The sequence below is a fragment of the Hippopotamus amphibius genome, chromosome 12, assembly GCF_030028045.1.
Source record: "Hippopotamus amphibius kiboko isolate mHipAmp2 chromosome 12, mHipAmp2.hap2, whole genome shotgun sequence".
Taxonomy (NCBI): Eukaryota; Metazoa; Chordata; class Mammalia; order Artiodactyla; family Hippopotamidae; genus Hippopotamus; species Hippopotamus amphibius.
Genome location: NC_080197.1, coordinates 38152220 through 38177081, shown reverse-complemented (window position 1 = coordinate 38177081; position 24862 = coordinate 38152220). Strand labels below are relative to the sequence as shown.

Sequence of the window (24862 nt, the reverse complement as noted above, 5' to 3'; positions counted from 1 at the left end):
GAAGCACGACGCCCCGTGGGGCCTGGACACGGATGCTGTCTTGGATTTTACGTCTTATGAAAATTCCATGCTTCTAAGAAAAGATGAACCAGCAATGAGATAGTAAATGAAGAAAGTTGTGTTAGTGTTACTTTGAAGAGAGAAAATTCTTTAATAAGCTCATAAAAGTTGGATCTAGGGCAAAAAAAACCCAAAAACTCAATGGGATTTTTCAGGGGTGGGGGATAAGGAGAAACTGAAAATTAGAAATAGATAAAAATTATATCACTCAAAAGAAAAAAAGTGAAAGAATATTTATTTTTTTAAAGATTTTTTTTTTTTGGATGTGGACCTTTATTTTTAAAGTGTTTATTGAATTTGTCACAATATTGCTTCTGTTTTATGTGTTTTGGTTTTTTGGCTGCGAGGCATCTGGGATCTTAGCTTCCCAACCAGGCATTGAACCTGCACCCTCTGCATTGGAAGGTGAAGTCTTAACCACTGGACTGCCAGGGAAGTCCTCAAGAGTGAAAGAATATTTTAAAATATCTAACATACAAAAGTGGACAGACACTTTTTCTGACTCTGATGGGGGTATTTTAATTTAGCGTATGGGGACAAGACGTCATATGTGGAAAAAAATCATCATTTTTACCGCGGATTCAGTAAAGGAAGGAATCAAACTAGTATTTACTTGCACTGTGCTGACTACTCGCACATTCATTACCTGGGTGGTCAGCTCGCCGACCCCAGTAGTAATGGATGTGACACCCACTTTATGGAGGAGGAAGCAGACGGTCAGAGAAGCCAGTTACACACCTGGCCAGGAACAGAGGCAGAGTTTACACCCAGGTCTGTTGGAAGCCCACCCTCATTCCATCACATAAAACACCACACTTTTAGAATCAATGAGAATAAAATCCATGTAACAGAAGAAGCTGAAATGTGTACACCATACACTGTCAGACACTATTAAAGAAATTACAGAACAGAGTAAAGGAAGAGGCATTCCGTGTTCACAGATTGGAAACTGCGTTGTCGGGATGGACACACTCCTCGGGTCGGCCTGCACATTCCATGCAACCCCATCAACACAAAGCTGGGATTTTGGCAGAAAGTGACAAGCTTACCCTAAAATGCACACAGAAATGCAAGAGGCAGGGTTCCTCGCCTGCTGTTCCTGCAACATAGGTCAACACAATGGTTACTGAACATAAAACAGTAACAATCCCCTTTGTCAGGCAGTTACTGTTAGCCTAGGGGTTCATATACTTCACCAAGATGATCTTGTTTAATCCCCCCAGACGTTTAGGATTACACAGAATTGTTCCCATTTTACGCCTGAAGAAAGTGAGGACCAAGTTTTAGGATTTGACCCTAAGTTATGTCTGCGTAAATCCCCACTGGGCTGTCAGAAAGGGAAGTTCTCTACTGTGTTTATTCCAACCTGACGGACACTGTCTGAAGCTGAGATTGTCAATGGGGAGAGTCTCATCGAAGCTGCCTCCTGGTCCCACCCCAGGTGACATCCCAGCCTTCCTGCCATCACCCTCAGTGAACCAGTTAGCTGGGGGAATGGAAAGACGTGGGCTCGGATTATAAACTGCATTATGCCCGAGACAAAGACAGGGGTGAGGGCAACAAAGGATGTTTTGTATCTCCTCTTTTAAAAGGCAGTGACGGGGAGGGGACCCCCAAAAAGGTGGTCAGGTAACTGAACTCCAGCAAGCTGAGCAGCAGGTGGGTGGTTCTGAAGGAGGTTTCCTGCCCGCAGTGGGCAGACCTGCCATCTGAAGCATCTCAGAGGCACCCGAGCTCCCTCACCACAGGTCACAGAGTTGAGCTGGCAAACCCCATCCTAGCAGGGGTGGGAGACACGGACATACGGGTCCTTTGCCAGATCAGGGTGGACCCTGAAACCACAGAACACTGACATAAGAGGTGGCAGGTGGAGAGATGGTAGCGGGTGTGACATCACCCATTTGTGAGAGGTTCCTGCAGACGGCAGGGTCCACCCAGCTCCCCAGCTTCTCAAGGGCTTCGCTCCCCTCCTCGGCATGCTCCCTCCAGCATCCTCCCCTCCTCAGCATCCTCTCGCCTCAGCATCCTCCCTCCAGCATCCTCCCCTTCTCAGCATCCTCCCTCCAATACCTCTGCTCACCTGCCAGAGCAGGCAAAGCCTCCACCACTGCCCCCAGTGCTGAGCTCCAATCCACGGGCCTCACGTCTCTCACTGCCTGATCATCTCACACCCCAATCCCACAGCGTGATCTCTGACTCATCGTTACGATCCCACACTCACACACATGATTCCCCTGCCCTTGTGCTTCCTTGGCGAAGCCCCTACCCCCCTCCAGCCTCCCTGGTCCCACGCCCGGTAAGTGGAGAGGGTGGTTGACACCCCCCGGCCTGGACCATGGCCTGAGATCTCGAAGGGCCGAGCCCGCAGTGTCTGTTGCTCCTTGTTTCCATTTCCTGGGCTGATCCTGAGTCTCCTTTTCAGACTCCACAAGCCAGGATGACTCTAGATCCTTCCTTCATCTTTCCTTTCTTGCCCCTCCTCTGGGTGGGCTCATCCCCCAAATGCTGGTGGTGTCCACACCCGCACCCACCACAGCCCCTCTGAGTGAGCGGCCGGCCTGGCACTCCCAGGGGGCCAAGCCCCCAACTCCTGGAGCCTCAAGCCAGCGCCTGCCCTCCCTCCACCCCTCACCCAGCTCTGCACAGATGGAGCACCTGCAGGGATTCAGGTGCCTTCAGGGCCCTGGACAGGGAGCAATGAATGAATAGGAGCCCTGCCTCGTGGGCGTCCAAGCCCCTCAGCCAGGTGGTCCCAGGTGAGCCATCCTCCGTTCACCTCTTCCTGTTGTGACCCCAGCAGTCCAGTCCCACCCAGGTGTCCCTGGCCATGTCCCACCCGCCTGCTTCCCCTTCATGGTCATAGCAGCGTCGGATCCCTCAGGAAACAGAGCCTCTCCCTCCTGCTCTGACTGCCGGAGAGGGTCCTGATGGACTCAGAACACAGCCTGGCCCGGGCCCCTCTGCCTGGAGATGTGCCGCGGCCCCACCTCTCCCTCAGCGTGGCCGGCTTTCAGTGTGGGTCCGTCTGGCCTCGGCTGCTGTGCCTGCACCCTCTGCACATGTCTTGTCTCAGCCGGGTTCTTCTCGTCCTTAGGATCTCAGCCCTGAAGTCGTTTTCCTATAGATGCCGTCCGTGGCCACCACACAGGTTGTTCCAGTGGCCCGTCTGTCAGTCGCGTGAGCCTGCTTCCTCCACAGTCTAGGCTGTCTGCACGGCCCCACGCCACCCAGGAACTCATGCCCTGACAGCTGAGGCCTCCTGACCTACGGGTCGCTCACATCAGAGCCCGGCTCATAAAAAACACTCAGCTCTTGGCACGACGGAGAAGCGGTCTTTCTGGAAGGCTCTGGCCCACACGATCCCGGGGGCCTGATTCACGTCCATGGTAACCTACACCCGAGAGTTTGCCTGAATCTGCTTGTTCATGATTCACCACCAGATCAGCCACTGCTGGGCCTGAAAGGGGGCACCGGCCACTGCTCAGCCTGCTCCGCCCTGGTCTGGTTGTGAGTGGGCATCATATCTCTGCCGCGGGGCCCTGGCTTCACCTTGTCCACAACCCCCGACTCAGTGGGGACCAGGACGGAGTGCCGGCTCTGCGTGTCCGGGCAGCAGAGGTGCCCGAGGAAGTCAGACCAACCTCAGCCCCACATGGAGACTCTAGTGAAAGGCCATCTGAAAACCTCCGGAACGTAACATAAGAGATTACTGTTTTCAAAGGATATTTGATTTGGGGGGAAATGCAGTTAAAATAAATCCACTTAAATCAGGAACCAGCCTTTATGGTAGTGTGTGCGCACGTGGGCTTCATGCCCCAAGGGAATTCATCCTAGGAAGTGAGTTCGTTTAACCTTTAACAAGGTTTACAGATAATTATGAATGTGTGAATTCTCAGAGCAAGGATGATCACGTGGTCTGGTTTGCTGGTGTAATTAATTCCTCCAGCAAAACTGACTTTACAGCAACTGGAAAGAGAATGATTTTTGCAAAATAGTAGGGGCTTCTCTAACTTTTGTGAGGACACCTCCGTGCTTCCACAGCCTCGTGATACAAAGGGATCCACCTGCCTTCTCCTGGCACCTGTCCTCGACGGCCACCCTCGCCTGCACGGGATCCTCTGGGATTTGCCTCCTCCCTGGCTCTGCCCCGCGCGAACAGTCCAAGCGGACAGTGTCTGGTGTGGCTGCTGACTTGGCATCTGCCTCCCCCCCCTCTGTGCCCACTTGGAGCCCAGCTGCTCGGGTTCCTAGCATCACCTGACCCCCTGTGCAAAGCCCACCCTTGATTAAGGCCCTGTATAAGGCAGGGCCAGCGTCCGCGAGCTGCTCTGCCTTCAGCCCACACCACGGAGCGCTGCCTCTCTCATCTCATGTGATCATCAAGACAACACCAGGGGGCAACTGGTGCCTCCTCTTCATTCATAGGGAAACCGAGGCACAGAGAGGCTGAATAACTTTGCAAAGGGCCAGGTGTAAGCCAGGGCTCAGACCCGGGCAGGCAGACCTTGGAGTCCCTAGCACGGCCCCCTTGCACCACCACCTCCCCACCACTGCCCCTCCGGCCCAGCCTCTCTCCATTTCCCAAATGCCACAAGCAAACCCCATCCCGAGGGCTCATCGCCAAAGCATAACTGCTATTTTAGGTGAAATAACTCTATAAATAAAAATCAAGAAGCTGCAAAGACAAGCCTTATATAAACTCCTCCGGGAACAGGGCTCGTCCCCCAGTGTGGAAACAGACCAACCCCCAGAAGGACCAAACACAATAGAAGAGACCCTCCCCTCCCCGCCTCTACCTGCTGCTGGTCATCATGGGAGCAGAACGGAAAGCATCAGCTTACCTAAAAGCATGGGCCCCAGACATGCCCACGTCCTTGCCTGGCACATGCTCTCAGGCTCCTGCTGCCCCCTCCCCCCCACCCCTCTGCTGTTATTTGTGGGCACAGGGGCAGCGGACACAACCCCGGGGACCACGTTTAGATCTGCCAGCTGGACAAATCAGGGGCTTCAGTGCACCAGAGGGAGGGTGGCCTAGTGAAGAATAAAGCATCCCACGAGGCGTCCTCACAGTCCGGGCAGGTGGCTGTCTGTCCCCAGGACTGTCCTCTGGCTCGCTGCTTGCCCCTCCCCGAGCAGCTCCATTCAGAAATGTTCATGGCGACAGCGTTTACTGTTCACGGTGTGAGTGTGTGTTTCTGTAGTGAGTGTGTGTTTCTATACAGGTACGTACCCGTGTGTGTTGGTACCTATGTGAGTGTGTGTCTATGTGTGCATATGCCTGTGTGTGCACAGGGGGGAGGGAACATGACATTTGTCTGCCTACAATATTGTCTTCTAAGAGGATCGGACGTCCAGTTCTAGGTCAGGGCACCTGCAGGAGTCTCGACCTCCACAGGCAGCGCCGACTTGCTGAAACCATGCACAGGGCTGAGTCACGGCAGGAGAAGCGATGAGTAACACCGAAAGGCTTTTTACATGTTGCCCGGGGATCAACGCTGGCCCTTTTGTCCCAGAGCCAGCAGTGCCCTGGCACATCCCTGGCCAACCCGGGAACCGTGCTTCTAGCTGAAGATCTTGGTGGAGAGTCTTCCTCCGTATTTAATGCCTGCTCTGCAAAAACTCACACCAGGTCCCACTCAGCTCGATAAGGCATGTGGGCCCAGAGTCCAGAGCCCTCAGTGACAGCCAACTCAGCGGGCATCCATCTCTCTAAGCACAGCCAGTGCGCGCGCGGGGTGGGCTCCCTGCACGCATATCCACGGGTCACAGCGCAGAGGACGCTGGCCCCCCCGCAGCTGGTCCCAGAGCCTAGATGATTATGGCCACTCCGCTCTAGTGCTCATCCATCTGGTCTACCTGTTCTCAACCAGCCCCAGGCAGTGGAGCCACAATTAGGTCACCAAGGGACATGGAGAACTGAGGATGGGGAGGTCGGTCTGCAAGACACTGTTGTGAGTACCTTTTGTGAGTGAAGAAGGAGCGATGTCTGCCTGGCTGCCAGGTCTGGTGCCTGGAGAAGACAGTAGCTCATGTGGGGCCGGGTCCCCCTGAGGGGCTCAGGGGTCCCGGATGCGTCACTTCCCTCTCTGCCCATTGCCTATCTGACATTTGCTCCAGTGTTTTGGACTCGGTGCTTTCACTGCCAGGGCCTGGGTTCAATCCCTGGTTGGGGAAATAAGATCCCATAAGCTGCGCAGTATTGAATTTAGTACAAACATATATTTTTATGTGTGTCAGTTATTACTTGCTGTGTAACAAACACCCCAAAAATTAGCAGGTTAAAATGGCAGCTGTTTTATTTGCTCACAGTCCTCTGGGTCAGCAGGTGGGCTGAGCCGGGCTACTTGGTTCTTGGCTGGTCTCTCCCGGGGTCACGCATGAGGCTGTAGTCACTGGGGCTCCACTGGGGCTGGGCAGCCCAGGACAGCCTCACTGGCATGTCTGGTGGTTCCTGATAGCTGTTGGCGGGACCACGTGCTGGCCTGGGCTCCTTCACAAGCTGGGCAAGGTCCAGAAGAGTGAGTCCAGGAGGAGCCTAGGCTTCTCAGAACCAGCACATCCCCCTCCCCCTCCCCCTTCACTGTGTTGGTCAAAGTCAGGCAGGCGGACAAGCCATGTCCAAGGGTGGAGAAATAGACTCCTCCTCTTGATGGGAGGGTGGGGTGTCACCTGGCAAGGGGGGTGTGGGGAGATGAGAGGACCCTTGGAGCCCATGTTTGCGAACAAGTTATTGCACTTCCCATGGGGATAGATGTTACGGCAGGAAGGAGACACACGTGATTCACGCGTGTCCACATGCATGCATAGATACATGTACTCTGTGTGTGTCTACACATGTGGGCCTGTAGTCATGTGTTTATTTAGCCCCACTGCCTGCCAAGAGGTGTGCTGGACCCTTTGTGAGATATTCTATCACCTTCTTTGAGATAAAAGCCCTGGTGTGAATTTGGAAGTGGAGAGAGGGGAGCACAAACGTGAGAGTCCGCAGGACGCCCTGGACGGCCCCTCTGCCCCTGGGCCACGGCCACGGCCCCTGCAACACTCAGCCCAGGAAACCCAGAGGCACAGCGGTTGCCAACGCTAGCATTTGTTTTCCACCTCTAAGTGTTTAAATAAAAGGGACACTAGGAACTTGGTTTTTAAAAAATATTCCATAAGGCAAACTTTAAGCATTTTCTATGTCTTGACTCCAAATTCAGGCTATGCAAGTTTACATGAGGTGAATAAGCCCACACGTAAGTGTCATCGGCACGCTGGTATCTCCCGCTAAGCAGCTGGGACCCTCCCTTGGCTCAGACCAGGGACAAGGGATACCGTCCTCCTCTTTCACGCTTGCACTCTCTCCTGCCACCTCAGCCCTTCATGACCTGCCTGCCCAAAGTGTGACCTGGGGCCAGCGGCAGCGTCATTACCGGGCGCTGGTTAGAAATGCAGGTCTCAGGCTCCGACCTAGACCTGCTGAGCCCAGGTCTGCGCGTCTGCAAACCCCCAGGTCTTTTGTGTACTTTAGAGTTTGGTGAACATGGCTTTAACAGATGTTTCAGTAAGAAAAGCAGACTCAGCTGTCCATTTAATATTATTAAATTCAATTTGTATTCTTTATGTTATTCGTGTATAAACCAATTTTCAACATCCCCTGGTAAATCTACTGTGCAGCCAACTTTGAGAACCACCTGGACCTGGGCCACTCAAACTGAAGCAACAGAATCAGTTCAGTTCTTGGCGGGGACGTGGGGTCTCCTGCCCTGACCCACTGTCCCAGAACCTGCATTTACCAGCCCCCAGGAGAGGCGTGTGGTCATCCAAGCTGAGCAGCTCTGCTCGGCCTCAGTCCTGGCTGTCCGGCTCAAGGTTTTCCACCTCCCTTGTACCCACCTGCCTGCCATCCCTCCTACAAACACTACACACAACTTGTCACCAGCAAACCACCGTGTTCTCTTATGTTCACGAGTACACATGGTTTGGTCTTCCCATCCCACCCCTATCCCATAATATGCATTGGCACTCTTCTCGTTGACAGGTGGGTGACAGTCACTGGCTGAGTGGAGAACGCACCACAGGATATCATCTTTGCCCACCTTCTCCTGGAGGCTGGAGAAGTTAAATCCTCCTCCTCACCCCAGACTTTCTTATAACCAAGCTGGTCATACACACAACTCTGGCCAGAGACAGCTGTGGGCAAATATCTTCTGGGGAAGCTCTGTCCACCTCTCCTACCGCTTGCCTTCATTTCAGATGTGATGTCTGGGGCTGCAGCAGCCATATGGGAACCAGGAGGTGGTAGAGATGCAGCCCTGACTCCACTGAGCTATGGAGTTGGCACCTCCCACCCCCAGGCTTGTATCACTGTCAGCTTCCGTGCCCCTGGTTTTCTGTCATTGTTGCTGTTTCATTTCTAACCGATAAACTCAAACAGTTGTTTAAACAAATATTTTTATTCTGCACATAAATAAAGAAAAAGAGAAAATAAGTGAAAAAGCAAAAAAGTTAGATCCAAATCAGCTTTGCCAGTGAATTCTGGGTTAATCTGGAGAAGTTACTAGACCTGTGAGGACATGAAACGTCTCCATTTTTCCTCACTTGTCCCTTTTATCTCTTCAGTGAAAACACTGGAGAATGATGGAATTGAACAAAATTCCCAAGACCTAGAATTCACTCACATAATAACTAATGCTCCCATATAATGTGCAAAATTGGTGCTATTAATTAATCTATACCCCAGTTTCTGACTATGCATCTAAGATAGCATCACATTCTAGAATATACTTTTGAGAAACAATGTGACTTGTGACTCATACATAATTGATGGGATGTGGCAGGAGTTACTCCTGAGGCTACATCAGAAGGGCCCATGTCAATTATTTCCTAGTAATTAATTAGAACCTTAGAGCTCCAATTAATATAGTTTTTTTTTATTGTGGTAAAAATACACAACATAAAATTTGCCATCTGGACTATTTTCAAATGTGTGGTTAAGTATTGCTAGGTATATTCACACTGTTGTGAAATAGATCTTCAGAATTTTTTTTTTTTATAGGACTGAACCTCCCCACTTCCCCTACCTAAGTTCTCTCTTTTATTTTATTTGATTTATTTTATTTGATTTATTTTATTTTATTTTATTTGTTGGCTGCGTTGGGTCTTCATTGCTGTGCACAGGCTTTCTCTAGTTGTGGAGAGTGGGGGCTACTCTTTGTTGCAGTTTGCAGGCTTCTCAGTGCTGTGGTTTCTCTTGTTGCAGAGCACAGACTCTAGGTGCACAGGCTTCAGTAGCTGTGGCACACGGGCTCAGTAGTTGTGGCGCATGGGCTTAGTTGCACTGTAGCATGTGGGATCTTCCCAGACCAGGGACCGAACCTGTGTCCCCTGCATTGGCAGGTGGATTCTTAACCAATGCATCACCAAGGAAGCCCAAGTTTTCTCTCCACTTTATCCTTTATTTTCATTTTCACAGCAATTCCAAGAAGGAGGTGGGCAGGTACCATCTCCATTTTACAGATGGGAGAGAACCAGAGTTGGGTGGCCTCACCTGCATCCCCTGGGCTCTTGAGTGGCAGGCTTCCGGGTCATCTGGTACCCACCCCACAGCTCGTGCCCAGAGACAGGGTTGTCCTGAGCACAAGAAGCAGCCAAGCAACCCTTTCCACAGTTGTGCTTTCGTTTTATTGAGGTACAACTGACATATAACATTATGTTACTTTCAGATGAGCAACATATGATTCAACATTTGTATATATTGTGAAATGATCACAATAGGTCTAACTAACATCTATCACCAGGGACAGTTACAACTTTTTCTTATGACGAGAACTTTAAAGATCTACTCTTTCAGCAACTTTCAAATACACAATACAGTATAGCTATAGTCACTGTGCTGTACAGTTCATCCCATGACATTCATTTTGTAACTGGAATTTGTACCTTTTGACCCCCTTCACCCATTTTCCCCAGCCCCTACCAACATCTGCCTGTGGCAACCACCAATCTCTTCTCTGTATCTATGATTTCAGAGCTTTTTTGGTTTTGTTTTTTTTCCGATTCCACGTACGAGTGAGATTCTATGGTATTTATCTTTCTCTGTCTTATTCACTTAGCATAATGCCCTCAAGTTCCATCCACGTTGTTGCAAATGGCGGGATTTCCTTTCTTTTTATGGCTAAATAGTATTCCATTGTGTATATATGTGTATATTTCTATAGCTACGTACATCATGTCTTCTTTATCCATTTATCAATTGCTTCCACATCTTGGCTATTGTAAGTAATGCTGCAATGAATACATGGGTGAATATATCTTTTTGAGTTAATGTTTTCATCTTCTTTGGATAAACCCAGAAGTGAAATTGCTGAATCTTATGGTAGTTCTATTTTTTATGTTTTTAGGAATCTCCATACTGTTCTCCATAGAGACTGCACCAATTTACATTCCCACCAGCAGTGCATAAGAGTTACCTTTTCTCCACATCTTCAACAACACCTGATGGTTACCTTTTTGATAGTAGCCATTCTGACAGGTGTGAGGTGATGTCTCATTGTGGCTTTGATTTGCATTTCTCTGATGATTGGTGAGTTGAACACTTTTTCAGGTACTTTCTGGCCATCTGTATGTCTTCTTTGGAAAAATCCTTATTCAGCTCCTCTGCTCATTTTTAATAAGATTTTTTCTGTTAATGAGTTGTATATATTTTTTTCAGATATATAATTTGTAAATATTTTTCCCATTCAGTAAGTTGGCTGCCTTTTCATTTTGTTAATGGTTTGCTTTGCTGTGCAGAAATTTTTTAGTTTGATGGAGACCCACTTGTTTATTTTTGCTTTTGTTGCCTTAGCTTTTGGTGTCAAATCCAAAAAATCATCGCCAAGACTGATGTCCTGGAGTTTACCACCTATGTTTTCTTCTAGGAGTTTTACGGTTTCAGGTCTTACATTCAAATCTTTGATTCATTTTGAGTTAATTTTTGTATGTAGTGTAAGATAGTGGTCCAGTTTCATTCTTTTGCATGTGGCCATTTAGTTTTCCCAACACCATTTATTGAAAAGATTGTCCTTTCCCCACTGCATTTTCTTTACTCCTCTGTCATACATTAATTGACCATATATGCATGGGTTTACTTCTGGGCTCTCTATTCTGTCCCATCAATCTATGTGTTTGTTTTTATGCCAGTACCATACCGCTTTGATTACTATAGCTTTGGAATATAGTTTGAAATCAAGACGTGTGATGCTTCCAGGACAGTTCAACTGGTCAGAGTACAAGGAGTGTGAAAACAGTGGGCTCCTGCCTGGCTGAGAGGGCCTGGTTGGGGAACCCTAGGAGGTCAGGATGGGGAAGAAAGATTCAGAGGAGAGAGAGGTGCAAGTCAGGGCTGTGCTCCCAAGATGTCCTCTAGGGCTGAGCTAGAGGACCCCATCTCCACCTGAACTCTGGTGGAGATGGGGTCCCTCTGATTTGTGCCCACAAGAAACAACTGAGTTCATCTTGGTTTTACCCTCCAAGAAAGGCACCAGCTGTCTTAAGGAGAAAGGGAAACAACAGGCAGAGTCCAACTCACTGAAATATATTTTTGAAATATCTGAAGCTCTGAATACAAATTCCAGAAAGACCAGCATTTCTGGGCAGCGTCTAAGAACATTTCTATCTTCTGGGAAAAGCCTTGTGCCGGGAGCGGGAAGGAGGCCTCGCTGGGTGACCTGCTGTCCTGTTTAATGTACCTGGATGTTCTCTGTGTGGTCAGGGGACTTCTGGCATTAGAGGAAAGAGTTTCCCCTCTGACCATAGTGTGTTGTGCAAGTGATTTCTGTTCTCCTGGACTGACTCAGGTGGGCACAGCAGTTCCACCTGGAGAGGATGGAGAGCTAGGCCACTGCCAGGGGAGGGGACGCTGAAGGCCACGCCCCTGTGGGTGGGTCCAGACTCTGGGTGCCCAGAGGCCCTGCCACCTGCGGTGCAGGAGGGGCCCTTCCTGCCAGCTCTTGGCCTCCCTGAGCCCGGCCTCACTCAATCCTCACTCCACAGCCCCTGTTTCCACTGAAGAGCTGCCAGCTCCCCTGGCAGCCAGGACCCACTGTGGCCAGGAGGGTGGGGGCCTGTGGGACTCACTGTGCCGGCCCACCTGACAGGTCAGGGTCCATGATCTGGAAGTGTCCAGTCACTCTGAGCACCCCTCTCTTCTCAAGCTCACCCACTCCTACAGCAGGCCTACATCACCTCCATGCTGCTCCCAGCCCTGGCATGCACGCACCCACACACCCACAGGCCCTTGGGCCCTGGCCTGGAGGATGGAGATGAGCCCGCAGGTCTGGGGACACGTTCACGAGAGGTCACATACTTTCTCCCAGGGTCTGACCGGAGAAGCCATGAGCACCCATCCTGAGGTCAGGGTGGCTGCAGGAGCAGAAGCCGCACTCCCATCGTGCAGATGGAGCAGGGACACTCGAGGCTGGGGGTCTGGGCTGGAGGCGGGAGCTGTGCCCTGGGAAGGCCCTGAGGAAGGATCTGTCAGTGATTCCTGGCAGCAGAGAGGGGACAACCACAGCTTCAATGAAGGGAAAGCTGTTTGCCCCTTTCCTCCTCTTCCTCCTCTTCCCTCCTCCAACACCCATCTGATGGCCGACAGACCAGGGTGCCTCCCACTACGCAGCATTTCTCCAGCCCACAGTTGAATGTGGTTGCACTTCTATAATAAGTTGGACGAGGCAATGGACTATTTGAAGCCCACCGGACACTGGTGCGGGAGCCCAGGGCCCTGGAGCAGCTGGAGCACAAGACGTGGGTAGCTAATGATGGCCCACAGCTTGGGAAACCACCCTCATCAAGGTCACAGGGAAGCCCTTTGCTCCCACACCTGGGAGCTTGGCTACCATGGTCCTGGGCACACAGAGCAGCCGGAGAAGGCAGAGAGTGTCTCTGAGTGGGACGAGCTCAGAGCCAGTGGGATGCAGCCTGCACCCACTGAGGAGCTTCTGAGTTGGGGGGCAAAGAGGTGAACAAGAAGGGGGGCCGGAGATGCCTCCAAAGCATCCACCTTCCTGACGGAGCGCTGGTGCTGGGCACGTGAGCACGTGAACCCCTCCCTGCTCTGGACCACGCTCAAACACCTGTGGGCAGAGGGCACAGCCACGTCGTCACAGCTGCAGTGGCGCCACTCACCTAACGGGCGGGGCTGCCCTGCACACACGCGGAGACAACTGGAATCTGGGAAGGAATTCACGTCTGCCAGCCAAGAGCCTGCAGTACATGTTCTTCCTGGAAAGGGACCTGGCAAATCACCGCTCAAGTCCAGCAACAAGGAAGGAAAGTGCATTATTCTGCACAGTTTGAGTCCACAATACATTTTCTTCTATGGTTTTAGGACAGACTGTGATGTCCCCAAGTATACTCAATGTCCCTGTGCAACAGCTAATGCACCTGTGTCCAGAACATTCAGATCAGCAATCCTGCCAAGAATATCGTGCAGAAGACTCGACAGGTGGGGTCAAAGGGGATGATGGAAGGAAGGTCTGGGACGTGGTCACATCAGTGGCCCTCCTGTTCTGGGTCGCTTGGTAGGGATGTTGTGCTAAGTCCAGAGAAGGTCAGAAGAGACGCCAGCAAGAGTCTTGAGATCTCATCCTGAGCAAAGGGAACAAGGAGGTGGGTGCCCACGTGTCAGGTGGGACCTTCCATCCACAGCTTTAAAAATATCAAGAGTGAAAGGCAGAGATGACTTCCCTTTACTTAAAATTGGTTTTTAACAGAAATCCATCTTGGCAATGGAGTGGGGGGTACGGCCCTGCATGGAGAACTGAGCCGGTATGTGCAGTGTCTCTGGGTTTAGCGTAGAAAAGCAAAGCTGTAGGCAGTGAGCATGTTAATTCACCCGCTCAGAGCCTGTATTTTAAAGCTGCTTGTACAGAGGACATGAGGGGAGAGGAAGAGAGTATGGGAGAGAGAAGTGGGAATAGGATCGGATGCAGACGGGAGGTCCTGGAAGGCATTTCGGGGCTGGGCTGGGAGGGGTGGGCTTGCCCAGCGTGGGGGCCTCTCCACCACCTGAGTGCACATGGGCCACAGTCTGGAGCAGACAGGTGCCTGGCTCTTAAAATAAATCTATTCATGCCCGACCATGGGCACGGGTCAGACCCTGTGCTCAGATGGTGTGTTAGACCCACAGTACGCTGCCTCATCTCACCCTTCCTGCTGTCCCGCGGGACACAGCACCCTTACCCCAACCGGTACAGATATGTTCCCTGTAAAGGAAACACTTGGGAAAGGGCTGAGGCTGAGATTTCAGATACTAAGGTTAGCTACAGAAATGCGAATACTTTATTTAAAGGCAATTTGAGAGACTGCAGACAACAGAAGAATTGGTAGCAATCTATGGTGGCATGACTTGAGCATTCGTGGAGCCCCTATGACGCTAAACAGAGACCAGCTCTGTCCTAGGACTTAATTGCACTGGAATCCTCAAAAGCAAACCAACCCTCTTATTTCAAACACTGCACAGCTGAGAGCTGTGGCACCAAGGCGCGAGGACCAGGATTAGGAGAATCGGTTAGAAACTGCACATTGTACCTGAGGCAGAAAGGTCCGTCTATGTCACGTGTTTGTTTCTTTGCTTCCCTGAGCAGGGGTGAAGTCTCAACATATTTGAGGTGAGATATCTGCCTCCTTTGGAAGCATCTTTGGTTTAAAGTTGAGGCAATGGAATAAAATTCTTGTGGTTCGAATTGTCTGACATGTTTATTTGCTTTTTGCTTTTGTTTTGGACACTGACATTTCCCAACAGAAAAGATTAAGAAAGGAACAGATGGGAGGCACATTTGAAAAGTGGATACTCAATGAGGTCAAATATTTGGGAAGTGACCTGTTTTAAAAATATGAATTTAAACGAAGCAGGCCCTGAATGAAAGACTCAACTTGCAATCAACAAACACCCACATTCTCTCCCTCAGAGTCACAGCCCCTAAATGTCACTATAGCATATTAGGACCTATGTTTAAAAATGACTGTGATGAACACAAGATCCAGTTGGGAATTAAAAACTCAAAGTGTTTTACGCTGAACATTGATTTGAACCCCAAGAGCAAAACCCCCACCTCGCTGGAATAAGGTTGATTGAACTCCTCGGTAAATGCTTTTTATGCAAGCCAATATGCACAGTTATCCCCTGGGTTGATCTTCTGGAAGCAGCTTTGATTTTTATTATTTTCTACACACGTATATTGTTTCCTGGTTGTGTTATTCTTAGTTCTAACACTTCTCTTGGGTCCCCATGCTTATTTGTTTTTTGTTTTCCTTAAGTATTTCATTTTATTTCATTTTGTGCCATTTCATAGGTTATTTATAACATGGTTTAAGATGACTTGGACTTTTGATTGAAACAATGCTTGTAACTTAAATCATCACATATTATAATGGTGCTTTGTGGTTTGTTGACAACCTGTTTTAAAATGTTTTATCCTAAAGAACATGAATCATGTAACTTTTATAATGTGATGTGAGTCTAAATCTAGTTGTGTTAAGATATCTTTCATAAGCTTTTCCCGCACACGCCCTCTGAACCACCCAACGGGAATGTTGACACCTCTCTGGGTGGCTCCTATATGAGGACATACCCACGTGGACAGGTGCCTGGCACCACCCCACCCCCCACCCTGAACCTTACCCTGACTCTTGCCAACAAGAACCTGGGGGATGCAGGGGCAAGGACAGGCCTGGGCTCATGCTGTGTCCCGAGAACCACAGGGACACAAATTTCACCCACGGAGACGCCCAAAGACTCTAACTAAAGTGCTACTAAACCAGAGTCGTCCCCATTTAAAAAACTGAGGCAACCATTAACATTTTGTTTTCAAAAGCGTGGAAAGAACTTGGATGGAAAGCAACAGAATCTCAGAAAAGACAAATGATCTCAGATCATTCAACAGGCAAGCGGCAGAACTCACAGATGGAGGCCTGTCTCGGCAAAGGAATTCCAGAAGGTGTCCTGGGGTGGGGCAGCCACCTGTGTCTCCAGACTCCTCCCCCTCTCCCCTCCTCAATCCTCCTCCCACCCCCACCCCTGGTGCTCCCTCCCAGCCCTGGTCCTCAGGCTGCCTGACCTAAACTAAGCCAGGCTGAGGGCACTGAACTGTAGCCTGGTGACTGAAAGAGTTACAGCTGTTCCTGTTTAAAACACGGTTAAAAGCTGTCAGAAGAAATTTGAAATGTCCAAGTATCTTACACAGAGAACATAGAAATATCATTTGTTTAAACCACCAACTACTACCTGTGTTATTTCAATTCTGGTGACATGGGCAGGAACCTGGTCAGCCTATGGTCAGTGTTGGGAATATTTAATACTGGAACACCGTTCGTGTTTTGTTTTTTGGCATGTTGGCACAATGCCTCTAGTGCAGTGATGCTGGGTCAGAGCCGTGGCTCCAATGTCGCCCCCTATCAGCGCCCTTCCCCCCAAGCAGCCTCAGGTGACTTCCCAATGGAGGACCAGGCTTTGCTGCTTCTCATCAGCCCCAGGCTGTGCTGATGCTGACAACCCAACACCCCATCCTTCAATCTTTGCACCTTTGCCCACTCAGTCCAGGGATGTTGCTGATGATGTGAGTCTGTTCAGACTACAGGTCACAGCACTGCGATCGGCCCGTTTGGCTGTGAGGATCGCGAATGTGCGTGGGCCCGCAAAGGCCCATGGGAGGGGCTAGGGAGTCAGGCTGGTTTTATCTGGGGGAGGAGGATGGAAAGGTGCTGGCCTGCAGGATGGTTATTCATATCAAAAGAGGTTGGCTGAGGATGCCTTTAAAGAGTGCACTTTATCAAGGTGTTCAAAAGTCTGCCGAATCCTCCAAGCACGTCGTTGACAATTTTTAGGAAAAGCTTTTCTGTAAAAGAATGCACGGAGGTGTGCAGAGTGCGGGAGTGGTGGGGGTAGCACGTGGGTGTGGGGACACCCGCCCTTGGTCCCTGGAGGCCGATCCCAGGCTACCCTTTCCAGACAACAGACCCCACACGTGGAACCCATCTGAGCAAGCAGAATCTCCAGAGGGTGTCTCAGATGTGGCCAGGTGCTGAGCAAATACTCTCTAATTGAGAGATGAAATGTCAGCACTCTCACGAGCCTCAGAATAGCACTGACTAGTGTCTCCCATAGAAAACTTACATAAGAAAATCTCTTTATTCTCTTATAATACTAATAACTCCTGAGAAAATATGCATTAGAGCTAACGAGAGAGGGAGGCAAGTCAGTGCAGCACTTTTAATTTCTGCCGATGCAAAGTGTGGAAGAAATGAACTGCTTATGATTTATGAATTGAGTTTTAAAGTTTTTTTTTTCTTTTTAACCAGAAAAGAAATGTTTTTTGGCTTATCCTGGTTCAACTGGAATCTGTTTCTGCCCTGCATGTCCGGTGGTGCGCGTCCAATGCAATTGTTTCAAATGTCTCTTTTCTCAGAATCTAAATTTTCCTCTCCTCCTTCAATTCCCCTCTTCGTGCCTCCAAGAATGTTAGCAGGTTTCTTTTCCACCCCAGTTGGACCGGGGGCACCTTCGTTTCTATTTTAACATCACCTATTTCTAGTGGAATCATTCAAAGGAGTAGTTTCTGCTGACGGTTAAGTGAAAACGAAATGAAACGTCACCAGCTGGAGATATATGGGCTGAAGTGAGCGGGGAATGGGTTTCCAAATCCTTCCCCAGACACGGCCTCCCAAACTTGCGGGAGGATGGTAAACGGGAGGGAAGGGCGGCAGGGTGGATGAGGGGCACACTGCAGGGTCTGTGCGCTGTTCTCGCCACCTCTGTGAACCACTGACATTTCCCACTGTCAAAAACTTTAGACATAGACTTCCCCAGTTTTTCCTTTATTTAACAAGGCCCCCTTGATTATGACGATCCCATTTTCATGCAGTAGGTGGGGGCAGGGTGGGAGAGGGTTCCAGATCAGTGACAAACCAACGTTTGCTCTGGGCAAACAGGCCCTGGGGTGCTGGAGCCAGAAGGAGGGAGGGCTCACCCTCAAATGTCTCACAGGCCCGCACCTGTGGTCTGATCTCCAGAAAGACATTCCACACAACCGCCAGGGACACATCGCCCGAAAATCTGTTCCAGCCACTTCCTGTCCTAGCCAGAACGGACATCAGACCACCGCTGGGCTGGCTTTCCACTCTGGCTGCTGGCAGCATTTAGGCAGCCAGACCCCCTCAGGCGACCACATCCCAGCACCAATGCCAACTGCCTGGCAAGGTCTCCTCAGCAAGGAAAAGTTGTCTGGCTCTGGGGCTTGATACAGCCTGCTCACCCCACAGGCTGCAGGTCTGCGCAGCACAGCAGCCGCTCCCTTTGGGCCCTGACCAAACACACCCGCCGGCAGGAGGGGACCCACAGATGCGTAGACCCGGGTCCTTGCCCCCCGCCTGAGCCTGATTCTAACTGAAGATTGGAGCCACCTACCCCCAGCCCCTAAAGTAGCCAAGCCCTCGACCAGTGTCTGCTGCACGGAACCCGAACCCCGGACGTGGCCCGGGAAGGCGCAGACATGAGTCCCGCCAGGAGCCTGGCGGCGCCAGCACATCTGACGCCGCAGAAGGGCTGCGCGCACCTGAAGTCTGGGTGACAGGCACCCAAGCCCCTGCGTGCAAGGGGACCCCCATGAAAACGAAGGCGACCAGAGGACCCCTTCCTCTAGTCCTTCAGAAAAGCCAAGAGACCCCACTGGCAGCCTCCCCACAGCAGGCTTACAAGCGCCCACTCCACTGGAGCCTCGCAACAAACGCATCGCGATCAAAGCCCCTTCCCTAAAGAAAAGTGCCCAGTTCTGCCTGTAATCCAGTTCCCTCTCTCCGCACCTCGGAGAGCGCGCCCGAAGTGGCAGAAATCATACCCAGGGAAATCGTGACCAGAACTTGAACCCCCAAACGTATCCACTCTTTCCCCTCTCCGCGCGGTGGCTGGCGGCTCCCAGGGCTGCGGGTGTCGCGGCTGCCAGGCACCAGACAGCTCGATGACCAGAGGGGACCCCTGAGTCCCCATCTCCGTCCCGGTCGCCGGTAGGGAGTCCCCATCCCCAGCGCGCTCGCGCCCTCGCTTTCCTTTCCCCCTCGGCTCGGCGAATGGAAGCCCGCTTCCCTTCCCGGTCCCAGGTGGACGCGGTCCCCAGCTCCGCGGCGGCCCCGCTCACCAGCCCCAGTCGGTCTCCTCTGGGTCGCCCGAGGGGGTCTCCCGGACCCGCAGAGCCTGTGCCCGCCGCGCGCCTCCACCGCCACGGGCAGCCCCGCTCCGCCGCGCTCCCGGGTCTCGGTCTCAGCAGCTCCCTCCGACTTTGCACAGCGGCCCCTCCGCGCCACCGGGGCGCCTGGGGTGGCGAGGCGCCAAGCTGCAGCCCGGGCTGCCGGCGCCCGGCCCCTTCCTCCACATCTTCCTCGCCCGTTCCTCTCCCCCTGGCGCCTGGCGACCCCGCGCCTCCCCGCTCCCGCCGCCCGGACCGCCCGGACTCACCCGGCGCCAAGCCGCCGGCGGTCTGCGCGCTCCGAGGCGGAGCCAGGACGCCCTCCCGCGCGGGGGCCGCCTCTCCGCCGCCCACCCGCGGCCCCCGCCCCGCTCGCGCCGACCCCTCCAATGCCCGCGCTGCCGGGGCGGTCGGGACTTACCTCCCGGACAAGGTGACCCGCTAGTGCGCCCGGTGGTGGCCCGCTCGTCTCCGGAGGGAGCGAGCGTGCGGGGCGCGGTGGTGCGGCGCCTGCCTCTGCTCCCGGCTCCCTCCCCCGCCGCGCGGCCCTCCCTACGCGCCGTTCGGCCCTGCGCTCGCCGCCCGCGCCCCCGGCTGCCCCGCGCGTACTGGAGCGCCGGGCGCGGGGCAGCGGCGGCGGCCGACGGGCGCCTGGAGCTAGCGAGCCGCGGCGGCGGGGCGGAGCCCGGCCCTCCGGCCCCCGGGAGAGGAGCGTGCACGGAGACTCCCGCGGAGCGCGCCCGGCCGGCGGGTGGGCGAGGGGCGCCCGGGGCGCGCCGCTCGGCTCGGCTGCCGAGCCTGGAGACACGCGAGCCGGAGGCGGCGGCCACGGGCTCGAAGGATGGCAGGAAGGAGGAGGAGGAGGAGGAGGAGGGACCGGCTCCGCACGAAGGCGTCGCCAACTTTGCCCCAGGCCGCGGGCCCCGCGGGGGATCGCTTCTGGCAGGTGGCCCGGGCCGGTGTCTGGGAATGTGGGTGACAGAGGCTGGGGGAAGGAGGCATCCGCTGGGGACTAGGAGGGCGGATTTGCCGCCTGGCTCAGAGAAGAGATGGCTCCCCTCGGTCCTAAAGGCCTCCCCAGGCTCTGGTTCGTTCTTTTTGAGGTTCCTAAGGACCCACTTTACAGGCCTGAATCTGCTCAAGTCCTGACCAGCCAATCATCCCGGCGAAACCAGGCGCGGGGCCCAGAGTCCAGGACCCAGGCCCAGAGTCCAACCGATCTGATGTGCGTGCTGGGCTGGCCCTGGGCAGTGGAAATTGAGAGGAAACCAGGGCGGCAGGAAAAGGAGGGGTTGGGGGTGGGCATGAGCCTGGTGAGGACAGTGGGTAGTGGGCAGGGAGCCAGGGAGGGCACCTCCCAAGATAGTCTGCATTTCCAACGCTGAGGGAGGTGGGGGAAGTGGTGTTTTCAGTTGGGATTTCACAGAGAAAGAAGTGAGGAAGAAAGAAGCACCAGAAAGGGAGTCACAAGTGATTTAGGAGAAGAATCTGTGGGCTCACTTCTGTCGCAGGCCCAGGGATGCCAGGTGCCCCCGCCAGGCCTGTACTGGCTGCGCCCTGGTGGTCCTGGTCTGTTATGCCCCAGGAAACGCTCCTTGGTGCAGAGGCCTCCCCCTGCCTCACTAACCCCTTGCCCCTGAGAAGGCAGCTCTTCCTCTGCCAGGCTCCTGGGGTGGAGTTTCCAGAGGGCTGGGTTGGAGGTGGGGCCAGAACAGCAGGTCCCTCCCCATGTTCCCTTAGTGGGACTGGCTCCTGTGGGTCCTCGGCAGCCCAGAGAGGAAGCGCAAGTCCCAGCGCGCTTGTACGGGAGCACCTGCACAGCGGAACCGGCACTATGCGCTGTCTTTATCCACCCGAATGCTGCCCCTCTCCATCTCCGCAGCGTGGCAAAGCACAGCCAGATTTCTTCCTCCAGATCCCAGAGCTCCGAGGCTGTGGTCTGGAACACTCAGAAAAGGGCAAGGTCCACTCCTCCCAGCTAGAGGAACTTCTCAGGTGGGAGGAAGATGCCATCTTATCCTGGTATACTTGCCACTGTCCGCAGCTCCTTTCCTGATCAGAACGTTCTCTCATCTGAACCACTGGGCTGATCAGATATCATTAGACTCATCTGAGGTGGAGAATCGTTACTCCCGTTTATCAGATGAAGAAGCTGAGGCTTTTTGACAAAGGTCCCTGGGGCTTCCGCAGCCACCGAAGGATGGGAGCGGCCCAACCTGGGTTCTCACCTCTCAGCGCACTTGTGCTTGTCTAGGCTTTGGGTTGGCTTCGGGCCAGTTTCGTTTCCTGTGAGAGAGAACACAGGGATGCTGCTGGACCTGCCTGTGCCTCCAGGGCACGGTTTGCAGTTTCAGTTGGACTTCTGATGTAGCAGGCGGGCATCTTGTGAGTGCAACATAACACGTGACCCCTGGCTGTCGCTGGATACCTGCTCGGTGCTCCCTCCAAAAGTGAGGGTTGCAGAGTGAAAGGAAGGGGACGCCTTTGCAGTGGCCTCCTGTATGCAGTTCTGTGGCCTGCCTCCGTGTTGTGTCCTTGGCACTTTGGAACATTCCATACTGATGCTTTGGAACTCAGTACCCTGGCTCTTCCAGGTGACGTGTGGCGCATGGGTACATGGGGGTGGGGGGAGAGGTTGCATTTCATAACATTTTCCAAGGCTTTGTTTTCATGACACGTCTCACTCAGTTTTGCATTTAAACATTCCAATGGTCTTCTGTTGCGGAATGAATATGGTGGGACCCTTAGGTCACTGTGTTTTATTCTCATACAGCTCTTGGGCACATCCCAGGTACTGAGCAAAGTGATTGACTGCATTGGGGGTGGGGTGGGTGTAAAATTAGATGTCTTTGAGGAACGAGGGTAATTTGAAAGAAAAGGGAAAATTTCATGATGTGGTGAGTTGTTTATTATTATTATTATTATTATTATTATTAATTTCTCCCATGCTACTCACATAGCTTCAAGGTCTCCAGAGTATGTTGTCTTTTCTAGACTCCGACCCTGCACACGCACACACATCTTTTAATGTTTCCCCAATCCCAGTGGGTGTTTCCATTTGCTGCATAAGAAACTTGCCAGGGCCAGGAATCTCAGATGAAGAGGGGTGTCTCCTGCTCCCAGCAGATGTGGCAGCTCAGGGAAGGCACCCAGGGCTCCTGGTGGGCACCTGGCTGGTCTGGAATGGTAGGTAGCTGCATGTATAGGGCGATTCCTCTTAAGTCTGGATCCCTGGTTGTTGGTTAGAATGTCATCATCACTTATGCTGTGATGCCTCACTGAAATAGGAAAGCAAATCAAGAGGCTGTCAGGTACTGAACAATGGGACACAGCAGGAGTCACCAAATCACCTGGGTATCAGGTAACCTTCTTGACAAAGCTTATCTCTTAGGCAAGATTACAGAACTGACAGAGCAAGAGAGGTCCATGGGACCAATTCCTGTGCTGTAAACTGTGACTCAGGCACCAGCAGGCTGTCAGGCTTCTGGACGACTTTCCTGAGAAGCTGTTAGTGCCCGGAGGCAGGTGACCAGATGAGAGGAAGCATGAACTGGACGTCTTCAGGTAGGAGACATTCTTCAACATGTCTTGAATTGAAAGGTTCCAGACACCAGGTGGAACATAGGAAGCACCCTGCCATGCCCTGCGTGGTGCCGGCAGCTCAGAGGGGCTCCTTCTAAACCACCTTTAGATCAACCATGTGAAGTGCTCAGTCTTGTTACTCGTTGACTGTAATACCAACGATGGAGAGGGTGTACCTGGTTTTAAGGCAATGTCATTCATCCATTTTTTTCTTCTCTCCCCCCAAATCTGTTATTAAATTGTCTTGATTGATGGCATCCAGGAATTGAAAAGCTGCAATGTCTTATCACAGGAGCATCCTGTGGACTTAGGAGGACAGAAAGATGATCACTCAGCTGTACAGTGTAGACATGACAGGCGAGGCTCTAAGAAAATTGTGAATCGGTATCAGAAATTAAAGGAGAGAGATTCAAAATCTAGACAAAATTTTGAGGCAATATTGAAATGAGAGTTTAGAACAGGAAAAGTTGCACCAGAATCCCAGAACATCAGAGCTGGAGGAGTTCTTGTCACTCACTTGGTATGGCCCTCTGATTCTCAGGTGGCCCGAGTGGGGAGTGAAGCCCAGGTCAGGGCTACTGACTTGCAGATCTGCAGTCTGGCCTTTGCATCTGCTGCATCACTTTGGAATGAATCAGGGAGGGCAGGAAGTTATCACATTGTAAGCCACCTCTGTGGCGCAGTGGACCAGTTACCCACTGTTGCAGACACCCAGCCCAAATGGTGTGGCTGAAAACGGCAGCCCTCTATTTGCTCACAGTTCTGAGTGTGACGGTGCAGGCTGAGCCACTGGATGGTGTTGCCTGGGCTCCCTTGGGCCTCCATGGTCGACTGCCTGCCAAAGTCTTTCTCACGTGGCTGGGGTGGTTGGCTGTGGACTGGAGGTACGTGCCTCTGCTCCCCCAGGGCTGGCCCAGGGCTCATCACAGAGCAGGTGGTGCCCAGCACTACAGGCCCAGGACACACAGGCTTCCAAGCCTGTATCACATAGCTGAAGTCTCCTTGACCAAAACCGTCACGTGGCCCAGGTTCAGGAGGTGGGAGACGGATTCCAGCTTTTGATGGGTGGGGCCGTGAGGTCTGGATGGAGATGGGATGCCAGGGGGTGGGAGACCTTTGGGGCTGTTTCTGCAATCATCTGCTGCTGAGAGTAAGATTTGTCCTTGATGCACGTGGCCTCACTGAATGCTGATCTGAGCTCAGTGGGGCGGCAGGAGTGACCCCAGGAGACAAGGAGGCTGGGTGCTGGACATGGTGGTGTCACATACAGCGAGTGAGGCGGGGGCTCAGGTCTGGCCTGTCTTCAGCTCGGCGAGCAGCCAACCTTCACAGAGGGTGTGCGTCAGGGGCGGGCTGAAGGCTTACCACAGCGAGGGGCTCAGAGATCCTGGGAGTAAGTGTCTGCCACTCCTGTTGCCTGTCCTCACACAGGAAGCCTGGCTTCCTCGTGTCTAACGAGCATGGTTATAGCATCTGCTACCTGGCTGTGTACAGACGAGGACGTGCTCCACACACGCAGTGTGTTTCCTGAGCAGGGATGGCAGATTATTGTTCTTAAAGATAGTTGGCCAGACTGCTGGGCTGCTGGGGACTTTTTGCAGGGAAGTTGAGGCAAATGGCAGAAATCTAGATTCTTGGCACAAAACTTGCTGGTTCTGGAAGGCCTTCAGATGCTACATGAGAGGGATGATTGATGTTTTCTTTCATCCAAGTGCTTCTTATTTCAAGGGGGCAGAGGCTGAGTGAGGCTGACACTGTCATCAGATCCCCCAGGTACCTCTGGGTGGTTCCCTCTGCCCCAGCTTCCGTGGGCCTTGCTGCTCAGGACCCACACCTGCGTATGTCTTTCATCCTGGGACAGGCTTCATTTCTCTTATCAGAGCATAAACACGTGGCTCCTGCTCCACTCAGCTCCAGACTTTAAAGCCAGAGCCTGGAGGGATGCCTCAGCAAGTCTGGGACCACGGAACACACGTGGGACACACACGGAACACACAGGACACACAGGACACATGCAG

The 24862-nt window shown here is 52.6% G+C and overlaps 1 protein-coding gene across 2 annotated transcripts in view; it reads right to left on the bottom strand.

Annotated features, from left to right (window-relative positions):
• The window catches only part of SYNDIG1 (synapse differentiation inducing 1), a 118227-nt gene extending 98378 nt beyond the window's left edge, over positions 1-19849 (bottom strand). The window contains exon 1 of one of the 2 annotated variants that reach the window (XM_057702958.1): positions 19684-19849. The gene's annotated coding sequence lies outside the window, so the exon portion shown is untranslated. Of the gene's footprint in view, positions 1-19214; positions 19397-19683 lie in introns of those variants that run through there. The other variant, XM_057702960.1, reaches the window with a different exon arrangement.
• Positions 19850-24862: the final 5013 nt, after the last annotated feature.